This window comes from Aegilops tauschii, chromosome 6 (assembly GCF_002575655.3).
Source record: "Aegilops tauschii subsp. strangulata cultivar AL8/78 chromosome 6, Aet v6.0, whole genome shotgun sequence".
NCBI classification, from domain to species: Eukaryota; Viridiplantae; Streptophyta; class Magnoliopsida; order Poales; family Poaceae; genus Aegilops; species Aegilops tauschii.
In genome coordinates, this window is record NC_053040.3 from 465651777 (window position 1) to 465668931 (window position 17155).

Consider the following 17155-nt stretch of genomic DNA (forward strand, 5'->3'; position numbering starts at 1 on the left):
GATTTCAATGATGCTCACATAAAAGATAAGAATTGAAACATAAAGAGAGCATCATGAAGAATATAACTAGAACATTTAAGCCTAACCCACTTCCTATGCATAGGGATTTTGTGAGCAAACAATTTATGGGAACAAGAATCAACTAGCATAGGAAAGCAAACACAAGCATAACTTCAGGATTTTAAGCACATAGAGAGGAAACTTGATATTATTGCAATTCCTACAAGCATACGTTCCTCCCTCATAATAATTTTCAGTACCATCACAAATGAATTCAAAAATATAACTATCACATAAAGCATTCTTTTCGTGATTTACAAGCATAGAATTTTTATTACTCTCCACATAAGCAAAATTCTTCTCATTCGGAATAGTGGGAGTATCATAAGAAACTCGCATACTATAAATTGTTTCAACATTAAAAGAGTAATGTTCAGAAAAACGTTAATCATAATCATGACAAGTTTTATAAATATAATCATCACTACTTTATATAGCATAAGTGTCTATGACGCCCGGATAATTAAGCTACAGTCACCCTCTACTAATGATGCCACGTCACCTCGGTTACTGTTGTTAATCCCGCGTTAGTTCAAAATCGATTCAAAATTGAAATTCAAAATAAAGGCAAACATCAAAAGTTTTGAAACATTAAAACTAAAATGTTTAGTTTGTGGCAGATCGAACCCATAGTAAATACTTGTGAAGAAACCACACTTCTGTAAAGTATTTAAATGCATTATAGTAATTAAAACAGCGGAAAAACTATTATTTAAATGCTCTTAAAATAATAGACAGATACAAACTTCTTTATTTAATGTGCCAAAATAATTGTGGCAGTGGCATGATTACTAATACTAAATTAGGTATAACTTTTGTATTTTATCAAACCAAACTAAACTGGTAAATAAAAGAGAACATAAAAGGGAAATAAAACAAGACCAAAAAAGTAAAATAGAAAACAAAAACAATTGGGGGGAACGGGGCAGACCCCTCCTGGGCCGCTTGGCCCACTTTCCCCACCAGCCCAGCCAGCCTGGCTGGCCCGCCAGCGCCCCTCCCACCTCCTCTGTTCATAGGGGAGGCGTGGACGCCGTCGATGGCCGCCACGGCCGAGGCCGTCGCCGTGGCGCCCATCCACGAACACCCCCGGCCTATAAATCCCGCCGGCGAGCTCCCCTCGCCGAAAAACCTAGTCCTATCCCCTCCCCTCACGCCCCAAATTCCTCCGTCCCTCTCCTCCTTCGACTTCTTCGTTGCCCGAAGCCACCATCGTCACGTCGTCGTCGTCTTCGTGGCCAGGAGCTTCTTCGAGCCACGATTGAGTGTTCAGGAGGCGTGCTGCATCCATCTACGTCGACTACGAGGATCGATTCACCTGGAATCGCACAGCGCCCTCGCCATCGACCGATCTCCTTCGTCTACGTCCACCGCACGCCGTCGCCGACTCCTCCACATCGAGCCATCCCGAGCCCACTTGAGCACACCTACAGGACCAATGTGAGCAACTGCACAGAACCCCCTCCGTTTTAAGCTTGATTTCGAGCTCTAGCTCGCGTTTATCATCGTCCAGCTCTCGCCAACACCTGTCCATGATGTAGTGCATGTTATCGTCCACCCCTGCTTGAGCCGATGCTACTGCTCGACTCGGCGTGCTTTACTCGTTCGGTAGCACACACCCGCGCGCCGTCCCGCTGTCGAAGTTGGCCGTCCATGCCTTGTTGCGCACTGTTGCTTCCCCGTCTCATACCGCGTCGCTGCCATGCGCGCTTCGCCGACCCGCCCCTGCCGCGGTTGCCGCCTCGCCCGGCCCCGTCTAGCTGCGCCGGCCGCCCTCCACTGCTGCTCCGCTGCGCCGGCCGCCTCTGCCGCTGCTTTTCCCCGCTTGCCCGAGCTCGACTGCTCCGCTCATCGCCTACGCTGCAGCGTTGCTCTGCTGCTCACCTGCTCTGTTGCGCAGCTCCCAACCACTGTTGCCGCCGCTACCGGCCGCGCCCGAGGCCCCGCCCGCCTCTAGCCGCCGTTGTTCGCCTCCGGTCGCCTGCGGCTAGCGCCGCCCGGCCAGATCGCCTGCCCCACGCCGCCGTTGCCGCTGCCTTGCCGGCCGCGCTCCCCGCGCGTTGCCGCTGCTACTCAGCTACAGTAACTAAATGTTACTGTAGCGGTAGCTAGCTTTGCTACGATTACACTAACTACCCCTCTGTACTGCAGCAAAACAACAACAAAACGACTTCTAATGTGGGTAAAGATAATAAGCGTGGAAAGTACACTTGACAAACTTCGTTTTATCCCATTGGTCCATATTCAAACTATGTAAGGATTAAATCCTATGAAAATCACAAAATCCCATGTTCGTATATTTTAACAGTTTCTGGAATTAACTTCAAGTGGCACTTTTCAAATACAGTTTCGATCAAGCAACTGAACTCTAACATGGATGTCAATGATACTGTCATGTAGATCACAGAAAGATGATAAAAATTGGTAAAAGGCACTAATTCATTGGATGTACAGAACACTATCTATAGCCTCTGAAAAACAGCTAAGTGATATTCAAAAACTAAACAATTCTCAGACTTGGCCAATTTTCAGGAAATTCCATAATATTGATTAAACTTTGAAAATTAATATAAAATAATCCGTAACTCGGATGAAAATACTTTGTACATGAAAGTTGCTCAGAACGACGAGACGATTCTGAATACGTAGTCCGTTCGTCCGCCACACGTCCCTAGCATAGCGAACACACAACTTTCCCCCTCCGGTTCATCTGTCCGAAAACGCGAAACACCGGGGATACTTTCCCGGATGTTTCCCCCCTTCGCCGGTATCGCCTACTACTGCGTTAGGTCACCCCTAGCACCGCGAACTGCCATGTTATGCTTTGTGTTGCTTTGATTGCTCTATTATTTATTTGTGTTCCCCCTCCGTTACTTCTTTCCGGTAGACCTCGAGACCGCCGCCGATACCCCCGTGATGGACTACATTGATGACGACCCCCTCCTTCTTGCCAAAGCAACCAGGCAAGCCCCCCCCTGATCACTAGATATCGCCTATTCCTTCTCTCTACTGCTTGCATTAGAGTAGTGTAGCATGTTACTGCTTTCGGTTAATCCTATTCTGCTGCATAGACTGTCATTGTTGTTACAGTTGTTACCCTTACCTGCAATCCTAAATGCTTAGTATAGGATGCTAGTATTCCATCAGTGGCCCTACACTCTTGTCCGTCTGCCATGCTATACTACTGGGACGTGATCGCTTCGGGAGGTGATCACGGGCATATGCTATATACTTTATACCGTTACATTACTTATGATACTGTTCGGAGATGGGGGCTGAAGGGGCAGGTGGCTCCATCCCGGTAGACGTGGGCCTGGGTTCCCGATGGCCCCCGACTGTTACTTTGTGGCGGAGCGACAGGGCAGGTTGAGACCACCTAGGAGAGAGGTGGGCCTGGCCCTGGTCGGCGTCCGCGGAAACTTCAATTAAAACGCTTAATGAGATCTTGGTATTTGATCTGAGTCTGGCCACTGGCCTATACGCACTAACCAACTACGCGGGAACAGTTATGGGCACTAGACGTCGTGGTATCAGCCGAAGCCTTCTTGACGTCAACGACTGAGCGGCGCGCGCCGGATTGGACCGTAAGCCTGCTCTTGGATTAAGGGGGCTAGGTCTGCTTCCGGCCGCCCACGCAACGTGCAGGTGTGCAATGGGCGATGGGCCCAGACCCCTGCGCCATAGGATTTAGACCGGCGTGCTGACCTCTCTATTGTGCCTAGGTAGGGCTACAACGTGTTGATATTCCGAGGCCAGGCATGACCCAGGAAAGTGTGTCCGGCCAAATGGGATCGAGCGTGTTGGGTAATGTGGTGCACCCCTGCAGGGAAGTTTATCTATTCGAATAGTCGCGATCCTCGGTAACAGGACGACCCGGAGTTGTACCTTGACCTTATGACAACTAGAACCGGATACTTAATAAAACACACCCTTCCAAGTGCCAGATATAACCCGGTGATCGCTCTCACACAGGGCGACGAGGGGAGGATCACCGGGTAGGATTATGCTATGTGATGCTACTTGGTGAACTTACCATCTACTCTCTTCTACATGCTGCAAGATGGAGGCTACCGGAAGCGTAGTCTTCGACAGGACTAGCTATCCCCCTCTTATTTCGGCATTCTGCAGTTCAATCCACCGATATTGCCCCTTTACATAGATACCCATGCATATGTAGTGTAGATCCTTGCTTGCGGGTACTTTGGATGAGTACTCACGGTTGCTTTTCTCCCTCTTTTCCCCCTTTCCATTCTACCTGGTTGTCGCCACCAGATGCTGGAGCCCAGGAGCTTGACGCCACCGTCGACAACGACTCCTACTACACCGGAGGTGCCTACTACTACGTGCAGGCCGTTGATGACGCCAGGAGTAGTTTAGGAGGATCCCAGGCAGGAGGCCTGCGCCTCTTTCGATCTGTATCCCAGTTTGTGCTAGTCTTCTTAAGGCAAACTTGTTTAACTTATGTCTGTACTCAGATATTGTTGCTTCCGCTGACTCGTCTATGATCGAGCACTTGTATTCGAGCCCTCGAGGCCCCTGGCTTGTAATATGATGCTTGTATGACTTATTTTATTTTAGAGTTGTTTTGTGATATCTTCCCGTGAGTCCCTGATCTTGATCGTACATGTTTGTGTGTATGATTAGTGTATGATTGAATCGGGGGCGTCACGAGTTGGTATCAGAGCCGAATGCCTATAGGAATCCCCCTTCCACACTCCTTGGCCGAAGTCAAGTCTAGACATTGCAAAACTTTTTACTAACAGGGCTATGTGTCTTACGGGCCCACGTCGCCATTGGGTGGTATTAGGATCTTTTATTCCTCGTCTATACTCTCGGACTCTGATCTCTCTTCTACTCGGGATAAAATGAATTTTGCTAACTCTAACTCTAGGTCCCCGTAATTACTTTTCCCGGAGATCCCCTCACTCCAGATGATTACTAGGTGCACCAGAAGGTTTTGAAGATGCTATTCGATGTTTTCCCGAGACGCTTGTGCCCACTGCCTTTGCAAATTCCCTACCACTATTATATCTGTATGGATAACTGCATACACTTGTCTACATTCAATCCCGTTGATCTTGTTATTACAAGATGCCACGAACTACTCTTCGTTGTTCCGAGAATCTTTTGAGCTTACTGCTCTGCAGTTCTTGCCTCATGAATACCCCCTATGGATAATTCCTCGCATTTACCGAGTATCCGTTCTTCCCCCATTGTTCATATGATTCACAAGATACATTGAGATGCTATCTGATCTTCCAGTAATCCTCTGGCTGCTATTGCTCTACAAATACTTGTCTGCTTACATTATGGTTGCGATCCATATGTCTAGCAATATTCATTAGTATCCTTTGTTATTGTAATTTCGACCTCCTTGATTCAATATGTTGCGATTGCTTGCAATCCTCAGTCGAATCCTCGAATTTATCCTCCCGGCTCATACGTCATTTTGACCAGGAGCTGGTTCTCGACCAATCAAATGGTCGTCGATTATACACCTAAGTCTATAAACTTATCCATCCTTAACCAGAGTGTTTGCTTCTAATCCCTTGATTTGGAGCTCATAATTCCTTTGCATTTGAGCTTTGAATTAGTTAGTTGTTTCGATAATCCGATCTCCTTGCTTTCTTTCTTCTTCTGGTTGAGTACCAATGCTCACATCAGATCCCTTATGGACCACCAGATCCTTATTGGATTTTATCCGACGACGTCCTTCATATTCAATAACTCTGTGAGTCTTTTCTCGGATACATAATGCCTTTGGTAAATTGTATCCTCTGCTTTGTCAAACATGCTCTGCTTTCGAGCTTGTGTTATTTACCCCTGAAGTTTGTGGTATATGTTCCTAAGAGGCCCCGATGGGTTGAACCTATGCCTTTTTATAATCCGTGTGAACCCTGAAACTACTACGGGTCATACTGTACTGGTGTTATATGTGTCAGATAAAATTTCAACACCACAACTTCGTTGAAGGCGAGAAGTGAATGAAAGGTTATGCATTAAAGAAGTGGGAGTCGACCTTGAACTTTGTGTTCATGCCCATGGACACGATGTAGATCCTATCATGGAAGCTTCTTGTAATAATAACTATTTCCTTGATAACTATCATCTGGTATCTGTGAATTGATCCTTTGCAACTATGGTTCCGACCATATGTTCTTCTTTGAACCCATTTCTCGGGCAAGTTTAAGCACTTGTCTTCTATGGATCAATACACCAGTCCAACCTTTACTTTGACCTCTCGTCGAGTATTACACCCTGGTATCTCGAGAATATCATGGAACTACATAACTTATGGGTTCTTCATGTCACGCCCAAGATGCGACCCTATCCTAAAGGACCTCGAAGGTCCCACCAAGGATAGAAGCGCATCTTGAAGACGCTTTTGCAAGGTGGATATCATTACATCAACATTACATAATAGTTGGGGATACATACAAGGCATACAAATGGCGCAAGAATACATTAATACATCATACATAAGATCAACATCCGACAACGGATGAAACACAAACAGAAGCTCAAACGACATCCACCCTGCTAGCCCAGGTTGCCGACCTGGAACCTATCCCCTGATCGAAGAAGAACTAGAAGAAGAACTCCAAACAAGTAACATCGCTCTCGCGTCATGATCATCGCATAACCTGTACCTGCAACTGGTGTTGTAGTAATCTGTGAGCCACGAGGACTCAGCAATCCCATTACCACGGGTATCAAGACTAGCAAAGCTTAAAGGGTAAGGAAGGGGTAAAGTGGTGAGGTTGCAGCAGCGACTAAGCAAGTATGGTGGCTAACTTACGCAAACAAGAGCGAGAAGAGAGGCAAAGGAACGGACGTGAAACTAGCAATGATCAAGAAGTGATCCTGAACTCCTACTTACGTCAATCATAACCCAGAAACCGTGTTCACTTCCCGGACTCCGCCGAGAAGAGACCATCACGGCTACACACGCTGTTGATGTGTTTTAGTTAAGGTTAAGTGTCAAGTTCTCTACAACCGGATGTTAACAAATTCCCATCTGCCACATAACCACGGGCACGGCTTTCGAAAGATAATACCCTGCAGGGGTGTCCCAACTTAGCCCATTATAAGCTCTCACGGTCAACGAAGGATATTCCTTCTCCCAGGAAGACCCGATCAGTCTCGGAATCCCGGTTACAAGACATTTCGACAATGGTAAAACAAGTCCAGCAAAGCCGCCCGATGTGTCGACAATCCCGATAGGAGTCGCACGTACCTCGTTCTCAGGACACACCGGATGAACACTACGTACAACTAAAACCAGCCCTCAAGTTTCCCCGAGGTGGCGCTGCAAGTGGCTCTAGTTTGGACCAACACTCCGAGGAGCACTGGCCCGGGGGGTAAAATAAGATGACCCTCGGGAGCGCGACTCCCAAGGGAAAAAGGCTAGGTGAGGCAAATGTAAAACCAAGGTTGGGCCTTGCTGGAGGAGTTTTATTCAAAGCGAACTGTCAAGGGGGTCCCATAAATCACCCAACCGCGTAAGGGACGCAAAAATCAAGGAACATAACACCGGTATGATGGAAACTAGGGCGGCAAGAGTGGAACAAAACACCAGGCATAAGGCCGAGCCTTCCACTCTTTACCAAGTATATAGATGCATTAATAATATAAGAGATATTGTGATATCCCAACATAAACATATTCCAACATGGAGCAATCTTCATCTTCACCTGCAACTAGCAGCGCTATAAGAGGGGCTGATCAAAGCGGTAACATAGCCAAACAACGGTTTGCTAGGAAGGGTGACAAAGGTTAGAGGTGGTTTCATGGAAATTTGGGCGGCTTGAAGAGCAAGTGAATAGGTAGCGCAGCAAAGCGATAGAACGAAGCAACTACATAGCAATGATAGTAATGAGATCCAAGGTGACGGTCATCTTGCCTGAAATCCCGCTAGGAAGAAGAACGAGTCCACGAAGAATATGAAGCCACGAAGACGAACGAATCCTCACGATCGCAACGACACGGGAACTATCGAGAAGAAGCACACAACAAGGTAAACACACCACACATGAACAAGACATGATGCTCAATCAAGTATGATGCATGACAAGGCTACATGAAGCAACTCATGGCAAGATATGATGCATACAAGATCAACACATCAAAGCAAGTTTAAATGAGGCCGGAAACAACATATAACAATTCCGGTAAGTCCTCATATGCAAATTTCGAAATTGGTCCAGATCTGAATAAACCTTATGTTCAAGTTGTTAAACAGCAAGTTAAGATGCACCAAGATGATCTACACGAAATTCTAGTCAAGTTACACATAAAGTTCATTAGATTCGGAGCTACGGCCTAGAAGATATGAGCAAAACAAGTTAAACATGGCATTGATGCAAAATGCATTCAAACATCAAGCAAACACCTCAAAACAAGGATGCAACAAGGTAATATGATACTACATGCAAAACTAATCAAGTTTCCTATAGAGCACACTCCAAACGGAGCAACGGTGCAACACATACACTCCAAACAAGATATAACGACAATCTGTCCAAAACAGCAACTAGGCATCTAGCAAGCATCAAAACAATATGCTACAGCAACTCAACATGAAAACAAAAGGTATGGACGTGATGTACAGGTAAAGCATGACAAAACATGAACACTGAGCTATCTCCAGAAATCACTAGAACATGCTCAAAAGGACATGGCAAGATTGCAAATAATAACAGATCACAGACTTGGCAGAAATTACTGGACATGGCAGAAATAACATCAGGTTGCAAAGTTTAGAGCTATCAAACAACATGCTACAGGAACATATCATAGCCAAAAAAGGCATGACATGAATCTACTAATTGCATACAACAAACGTCCCTTACTGAACATGAGCCAGAAAGGAACAGAAGATATGATGGCACCCATGTAAACATAGCAAGTAATATGACAGATTCAGACTTAGAAGGAAAACAGAGCATGGCAGAAATAACGATAAGTAGGCATGTTGGTGAGCTTGAACCACTCACCACAGAGCAATACATGACATGAAAAGGTAACCAGCAGTAAGATGGCACAAATATGAAGCTAAGAATGGCAATATCATAGTCATAGGGTACATGGGTCACTAGTAACAACCATGGCAAAATTGATTAACATGTAAACAATCTGCCAGGAACATTTTATAGCAAAAGTAGAGCAAGATAAAAACAAGCTAGAGCATGCCATAAATGCAAACAAGGGCATGGAAGGATAGAGAATAACATGAATAACAAAACACCCTTAGTGAACATCTTCAGATCATGCATAGAATGACTTGTAGGAGCAGGTTTACATGGCATCACAACATAACAGACTCAGACTTGGCAGAAATCACCAAGTCACAGAAAACAGTAACATCATGGAGGCTACTTTACATGCCTGTGCTAGTCACCACATAGATCACAAAAATACAAGACAAGCACCACTGTAAATATGTCATGATGTAGTACAAAACACATGTAGACATCAAGCTCATAGGATGCACACACAAAATGCAATGAAAAAGACAAATCACCAAGTTCTGATAACAGACAGCAGGTAACATCATATAGCACTCTTGCAACGATGATTAGGGCATCAAGATCCACTCAAACAAGCATGCACATAGAACAAAATGAAGAGCATCTCATGACGAACATTTCGATATATTATATGCATGAATCGGAGCACCGAGCATGAAGTTATGGCATGATGAACAGGGCAACATAATGCAACAATTTCGGGACTTGGCAGTTTTGAAGAGAAAAAAAATAGACGCGCGTGAGAATACTAAATGACGCCTAGGCGAGGCTTAGGCGGGGAGGCTCACCAGCGGGCCGCTGGGCCGGAGGGGAAGGAGAGGCGGGCTGAGCCTCGCGGGCCAGCACGGGGGGAGGCCCACGCGGGCGAGCGGAGCGCTGCGGCGTCTCCCTCGATCCCGATCGGGACTGGGAGGCAGGGCGGCGGCGCCCGATGGCGATCCCGGCGAGGGGCGACGGTGGCTGTCCAGATCCGGCCGGCTGACGCCGGATCCGGGTGCGGCGGCGACAGAGGTGGCTCGGCGGGGTGCGGCGAGCGCGGCAGGGCCGGCTGCGGGCACGGGGCGCGCGGCGGCGCCGGCGCACGGGCGCGGACGCCGAAGCGGCGAGGTCCGAGGGGCGGCGGCGGAGACTGGCGGCGGGGCTGGAGGTAGCGCGGGGGTCGCCGGCGGCGAGGAGGCGAGGCGGCGCTGGGCGACGGAGGCGCACTCCGGCGGCGGCGCAGGAGCTAGGGCGCGGGGCACGGGCGCCTGGGCCCAGATCGGCCCGGGGCGGGCCTCGGCGGGCTGCGGCGGGGAAGCCGGAGCGGGGTGACGTGGTGCTCCCCCGTTGGCTGGGGCGGCGGCGGCGGACGCGTCTGGCGGCTGGGGAATTGTGTCCGGTGGCGCGAGGTGGAAGGAGGCTAGGGTTTGCACCGCGAAATTCGGGGGAGAGGGCATAAATATAGCTAGAGGGAGCTAGGAGAGTCCAAATGAGGTGCGGTTTTCGCCCACACGATCGTGATCGAACGATCGAGAGCATGGAGGGGGTTTTCTGGGTTAGAGGGCTGATTTGGAGGGGTGTTGGGCTGCACAAAAGAAGGGGTTTCGGGCCACACGGTTAACCGTTGGGGCATCAAACGACCTCCAAATGGAACAAAATTTGACGGGCGGTCTGTCGGTGCTATACCAAGGCCACTCGGCAAATCTCGGCTCATTCCAAGAACGTTTTTCTCCCACTCACGAAACAAGGTCTGAGAGGGGCGACGGGCGCGTGTGGGAGTGTCGGATCGCAAAACGGACAACGGGGAAAAGGACCGGATGCAAGTTTTGAAAAGCATGATGATGCAATGCAGATGATGACATGGCAAAATGCAACACGCAAGCAGATGACATGGCAACAACGACGAATAAATGGAGGACACCTGGCGCATCGGATCCGGGGCGTTACACTTCATCTACTATTAATTCTCACCGAATCCAATTTTTCCTGGGTTTTCGGTTGTCATCAGCTGAGAACACCGATAAGTGAATCAATTCCGCACTCTGATTCAATAACTCTAATTAGTCTTCATTGCTTATGAGTTTATTAATCCTTCAAGGCATTCCTAGCCTGATCGGCTATATCATTATCGTGCAACTTTTAACTGTGCTACCTGGTCCTTCTTCCCGGAGCACAACTTTCCGATGATGAGCTTAGCTTACGTCAACTTTCCTCGTCTTATCATTTCGCCTTGGACAACAAGCTTGATTCCGAGTTTGTGACGTACACGTGGTTCCAATAAACTTTCGCTTCATCATTCCTTTGACTTGATGTCATCGCCAATCGATTACACCTTCATGAAATCTCTCAACAATTGTGTTGTGATCATCATCAACATTCTGAACTCTTCCAGGATATCAATCGAATTCATGATGGGAAATACCATCCTTGCCCCTCGATGATTTGTGTAATCATCGACAACATTCTTACCTTCCCCCAACACAAACTTGTTCACGTTTTGTGTTGTACCTTGATTTCCTTGCTATCCAACTTATGTTATGTTCTACCTTGGAGTATTACCATCTTTTATGTCAAAAATGTGGTGAGAATTTCACCACCTCTTAAGAATTCTTGATATAGTAATACTTCTCGCCATCTCCGTTCATATCTTGGTCCCCGTGTTGTTTCTAACCGGGATACAAGCCATTTAACTTTGATGTGTAATTTCAAAACTTCTAGCAACCCTATTGCTTGAAGCTAATGGTTGATAGCTTGATTCTTAGTCTATTGGTTATTGAATCACCATTCTAACATCGATCGGGCCACTTAGTCCGTCCTTCCAGGTGCATGTTTTGATCAATGTTTACTCATGGATGTTTTCCTCGAACATACTTTGTTATCTACTTCGATATGTCCAATATTATGTCCTTGTTCACATAATTGTGGAAATCCATCTTTTTGGAAACCTCGATCAATTGTCGCTGATTCCATCAGCCACCTCCTCACCCTCTCGTTGGTTTACTGATGAACTTTTGTTTCGGAACTCGCTTCCATAGTTCATTTCTGAGAATCTTCGATGTCATCTCGTCAAGTTGTGTCGCACCTTTTCTCCTCGAGCATCGTGAGTTTGAGGTATCCTGACACCAATCAGATCTGAATCTCGGTCAGATATGATGGTTGGAACATATTTCCAAGAGTTATAACAATGGTCTTTATGTGACCCGGTAAGGTGATGTCGTGCCTAGCACACCTGGCCGGAGGCCCTATTGTTATAGATTCCTTTCAGCAAGGTTATCCATTCTTCCATGAGGAAATTGTAAGACTTATCCTATAAGTTGTTTCCGATGAATCCTTTGTGTTTCCAAAGTCTAATCTTCACCTGATGACCATGTCAATGCTATCTCGAAGCATGTCTATGGTACTCCGATTTTCAACAAGAACATTTGAAGCCCAATGCTAAATGTTTCCTGCTCAATTATCCAGACATCGCTGTATGGGTAATGTCATGAAATTTCTCTCCCCTACCTAAAAAGTTTTCTACATTATATCCTGTCATGGATATCATGCTCTGCTTGTCCTTGGGAAGGATATACCCCCGAAATATGTGGGTATGCATATTTTCCCTTCCATTGTTCTGTTTAAACCAGATAACCACTTTTCCTTTCCATTGGTTTGTTTAAACCTTCTTGTGATCTATATTATATAAGCAGTAATATTTCCCTACTTATGTAAACACCTCGTTGTACAATTCTGTCAGCAAGACCCTGTTACTATTGTTGATGACATTCTGGTAGCCACCGATGGACGAGAACTTTGCCTATTGGTCCACCTCGTTCAACGAGCAGGAAAATGGTTCTCTTCATCCCTCGCCCTTGGTACCGATGTTGTTGCCGACATAAATGACAGGCTATCCTCTGACATGCCTTGCTTGCATGATCACGCAAGATGTCTCCGCCCTTCCTACTTTTAACCCACATGGTGGGCCCATAACCCATAGTTCCACAGGATCGAAACCTGACTCTCCTATACCCCCTGTTTCCAAACTTATTCCTCGCGCTTGGCTTCGTATTTAATTCACGGGCCACCTTCCTAGTGCTCTATTCTCGTATCAGACACAATACTTACTCTCGCTGCTCTGAACCCCTTTCTCACTCTAGTTCAGACTTCGAGCAACTATCTATCCGCTTGGAACCTCTTATTGTACCTTCGTACCTTACTCTCGATGTATTTTATATGTTCAACTCGAGAGATAATCTTATGCTCATTCACGGGTTAACCCCAGATTGTTTCCCTCATAAGCATTCTGTCGTAGCCGAGTTGTGCCTTACCTATTCGTAAGTACGTTGGAGTTCTTGAAGAAAAGGACGACTTCACCATGATGTGATCACCTCCCGAGTAATGAAGACCTCAACGTAATAGATCGACCCCTTCAAGAAGATCAACCAAGACCGAGAACACTCGCTAGAATTTCGTAACCCGAACCTTCCCCATTTACCCCGCCTCTTAAATCTCGGGACGAGATTTCTTGTAGTGGAGGAGAATTGTGATGCCCAGATAATTAAGCAACAGTAACCCTCTACTAATGATGCCACGTCACCTCGGTTACTATTGTTAATCCCGCGTTAGTTCAAAATCGATTCAAAATTCAAATTCAAAATAAAGGCAAACAACAAAAGTTTTGAAACATTAAAACTAAAATGTTTAGTTTGTGGCAGATCGAACACTTAGTAAATACTGGTGAAGAAACCACACTTCTGTAAACTATTTAAATGCACTATAGTAATTAAAATAGCGGAAAAACTATTATTTAAATGCTCTTAAAATAATAGACAGATACAAACTTCTTTATTTAATGTGCCAAAATAATTGTGGCAGTGGCATGATTACTAATACTAAATTAGGTATAACTTTTGTATTTTATAAAACAAAACTAAACTGGTAAATAAAAGAGAACAAAAAAGGGAAATAAAACAAGACCAAAAAAAGTAAAACAGAAAACAAAAACAATTGGGGGGAACGGGGCAGACCCCTCTTGGGCCGCTTGGCCCACTTTCCCCACCAGCCCAGCCGGCCTGGCTGGCCCGCCAGCGCCCCTCCCACCTCCTCTGTTCACAGGGGAGGCGTGGGCGCCGTCAATGGCCGCCACGGCCGAGGCCGTCGCCGTGGCGCCCATCCACGAACACCCCCGGCCTATAAATCCCGCCGGCGAGCTCCCCTCGCCGAAAACCATAGTCCTATCCCCTCCCATCACGCCCCCAATTCCTCCGTCGCTCTCCTCCTTCGACTTCTTCGTTGCCCGAAGCCATCATCGTCACGTCGTCGTCGTCTTCGCGGCCAGGAGCTTCTTCGAGCCACGATTGAGTGTTTAGGAGGCGCGCTGCATCCATCCACGTCGACTACGAGGATCGATTCAACTGGAATCGCACAGCGCCCTCGCCATCGACCGATCTACTTCGTCTACGTCCACCGCACGTCGTCGCCGAATCCTCCACATAGAGCCCTCCCGAGCCCACTTGAGTACACCTACAGGACCAATGTGAGCAACTGCACAGAACCCCCTCCGTTTTAAGCTTGATTTCGAGCTCTAGCTCACGTTTATCGTCGTCCAGCTCCCGCCAACGCCTGTCCATGATGTAGTGCACGTTATCGTCCACCCCTGCTTGAGCCGATGCTACTGCTCGACTCGGCGTGCTTTACTCGTTCAGTAGCACACACCCGCGCGCCGTCCCGCTGTCGAAGTTGGCCGTCCATGCCTTGTCGCGCACTGCTGCTTCCCCGTCTCGCACCGCGTTGCTGCCCCGCACGCCTCGCCGACCCGCCGCAGCCGCCCCTGTCGTGGTTGCCGCCTTGCCCGGCCCCGTCTAGCTGCGCCGGCCGCCCCTCCGCTGCGCCGGCCGCCTCCGCCGCTGCTTCTCCCCGCTTGCCCGAGCTCGCCTGCTCCGCTCGTCGCCAACGCTGCAGCGTTGCTCTGCTGCTCACCTGCTCTGCTGCGCAGCTCCCGACCGCTGTTGCCGCCGCTACCAGCCGCGCCCGAGGCCACGCCCGCCTCTAGCCGCCGTTGTACGCCTCCGGTCGCCTGCTGCTAGCGCCGCCCGGCCAGATCGCCTGCCCCACGCCGTTGTTGGCGCTGCCTTGCCGGCCGCGCTCCCCGCGCGTCGCCGCTGCTACTCGGCTACAGTAACTGAATGTTACTATAGCGGTAGCTAGCTTTGCTACGATTACACTCACTACCCCTCTGTACTGCAGCAAAACAACAACAAAACGACTTCTAATGTGGGTAAAGATAATACGCGTGGAAAGTACACTTGACAAACTCCGTTTTATCCCATTGATCCATATTCAAAATATGTAAGGATTAAATCCTATGAAAATCACAAAATCCCATGTTCGTATATTTTAACAGTTTCTGGAATTAACTTCAAGTGGCACTTTTCAAATACAGTTTCGATCAAGCAACTGAACTCTAACATGGATGTCAATGATACTGTCATGTAGATCACAGAAAGATGATAAAAATTGGTAAAAGGCACTAATTCATTGGATGTACAGAACACTATTTATAGCCTCTAAAAAACAGCTTAGTGATATTAAAAAACTGAACAATTCTCAGACTTGGCCAATTTTCAGGAAATTCCATAATATTGATTAAACTTTGAAAATTAATATAAAATAATCCGTAACTCGGATGAAAATACTTTGTACATGAAAGTTTCTCAGAACGACGAGACGATTCCGAATACGCAGTCCGTTCGTCCGCCACACGTCCCTAGCATAGCGAACACACAACTTTCCTCCTCCGGTTCATCTGTCCGAAAACGCGAAACACCGGGGATACTTTCCCGGATGTTTCCCCCCTTCGCCGGTATCGCCTACTACTGCGTTAGGTCACACCTAGCACCGCGAACTGCCATGTTATGCTTTGTGTTGCTTTGATTGCTCTATTATTTATTTGTGTTCCCCCTCCGTTACTTCTTTCCAGTAGACCTCGAGACCGCCGCCGATACCCCCATGATCGACTACATCGATGACGAGCCCCTCCTTCTTGCCAAAGCAACCAGGCAAGCCCCCCCCCCTTGATCACTAGATATCGCCTATTCCTTCTCTCTACTGCTTGCATTAGAGTAGTGTAGCATGTTACTACTTTCGGTTAATCCTGTTCTGCTGCATAGCCTGTCATTGTTGCTACAGTTGTTACCCTTACCTGCAATCCTAAATGCTTAGTATAGGATGCTAGTATTCCATCAATGGCCCTACACTCTTGTCCATCTGCCATGCTATACTACTGGGCCGTGATCACTTCGGGAGGTGATCACGGGCATATGCTATATACTTTATACTGTTACATTACTTATGATACTGTTTGGAGATGGGGGCTGAAGGGGCAGGTGGCTCCATCCCGGTAGACATGGGCCTGGGTTCCCGACGGCCCCCGACTGTTACTTTGTGACGGAGCGACAGGGCAGGTAGAGACCACCTAGGAGAGAGGTGGGCCTGGCCCGGTCGGCGTTTGCGGAAACTTCAATTAAAACGCTTAACGAGATCTTGGTATTTGATCTGATTCTGGCCACTGGCCTATACGCACTAACCAACTACGCGGGAACAGTTATGGGCACTCGACGTCGTGGTATCAGCCGAAGCCTTCTTGATGTCAGCGACTGAGCGGCGCGCGCCGGATTGGACCGTAAGCCTGCTCTTGTATTAAGGGGGCTAGGTCTGCTTCCGGCTGCCCATGCAACGTGCAGTTGTGCAATGGGCGATGGGCCCAGACCCCTGCGCCATAGGATTTAGACCAGCGTGCTGACCTCTCTGTTGTGCCTAGGTAGGGCTACAACGTGTTGATCTTCCAAGGCCGAGCATGACCCAGGAAAGTGTGTCCGGCCAAATGGGATCGAGCGTGTTGGGTAATGTGGTGCACCTCTGCAGGGAAGTTTATCTATTCGAATAGCCGTGATCCTCGGTAACAGGACAACCCGGAATTGTACCTTGACCTTATGACAACTAGAACCGGATACTTAATAAAACACACCCTTCCAAGTGCCAGATATAACCCGGTGATCGCTCTCACACAGGGCGATGAGGGGAGGATCGCCGGGTAGGAATATGCTATG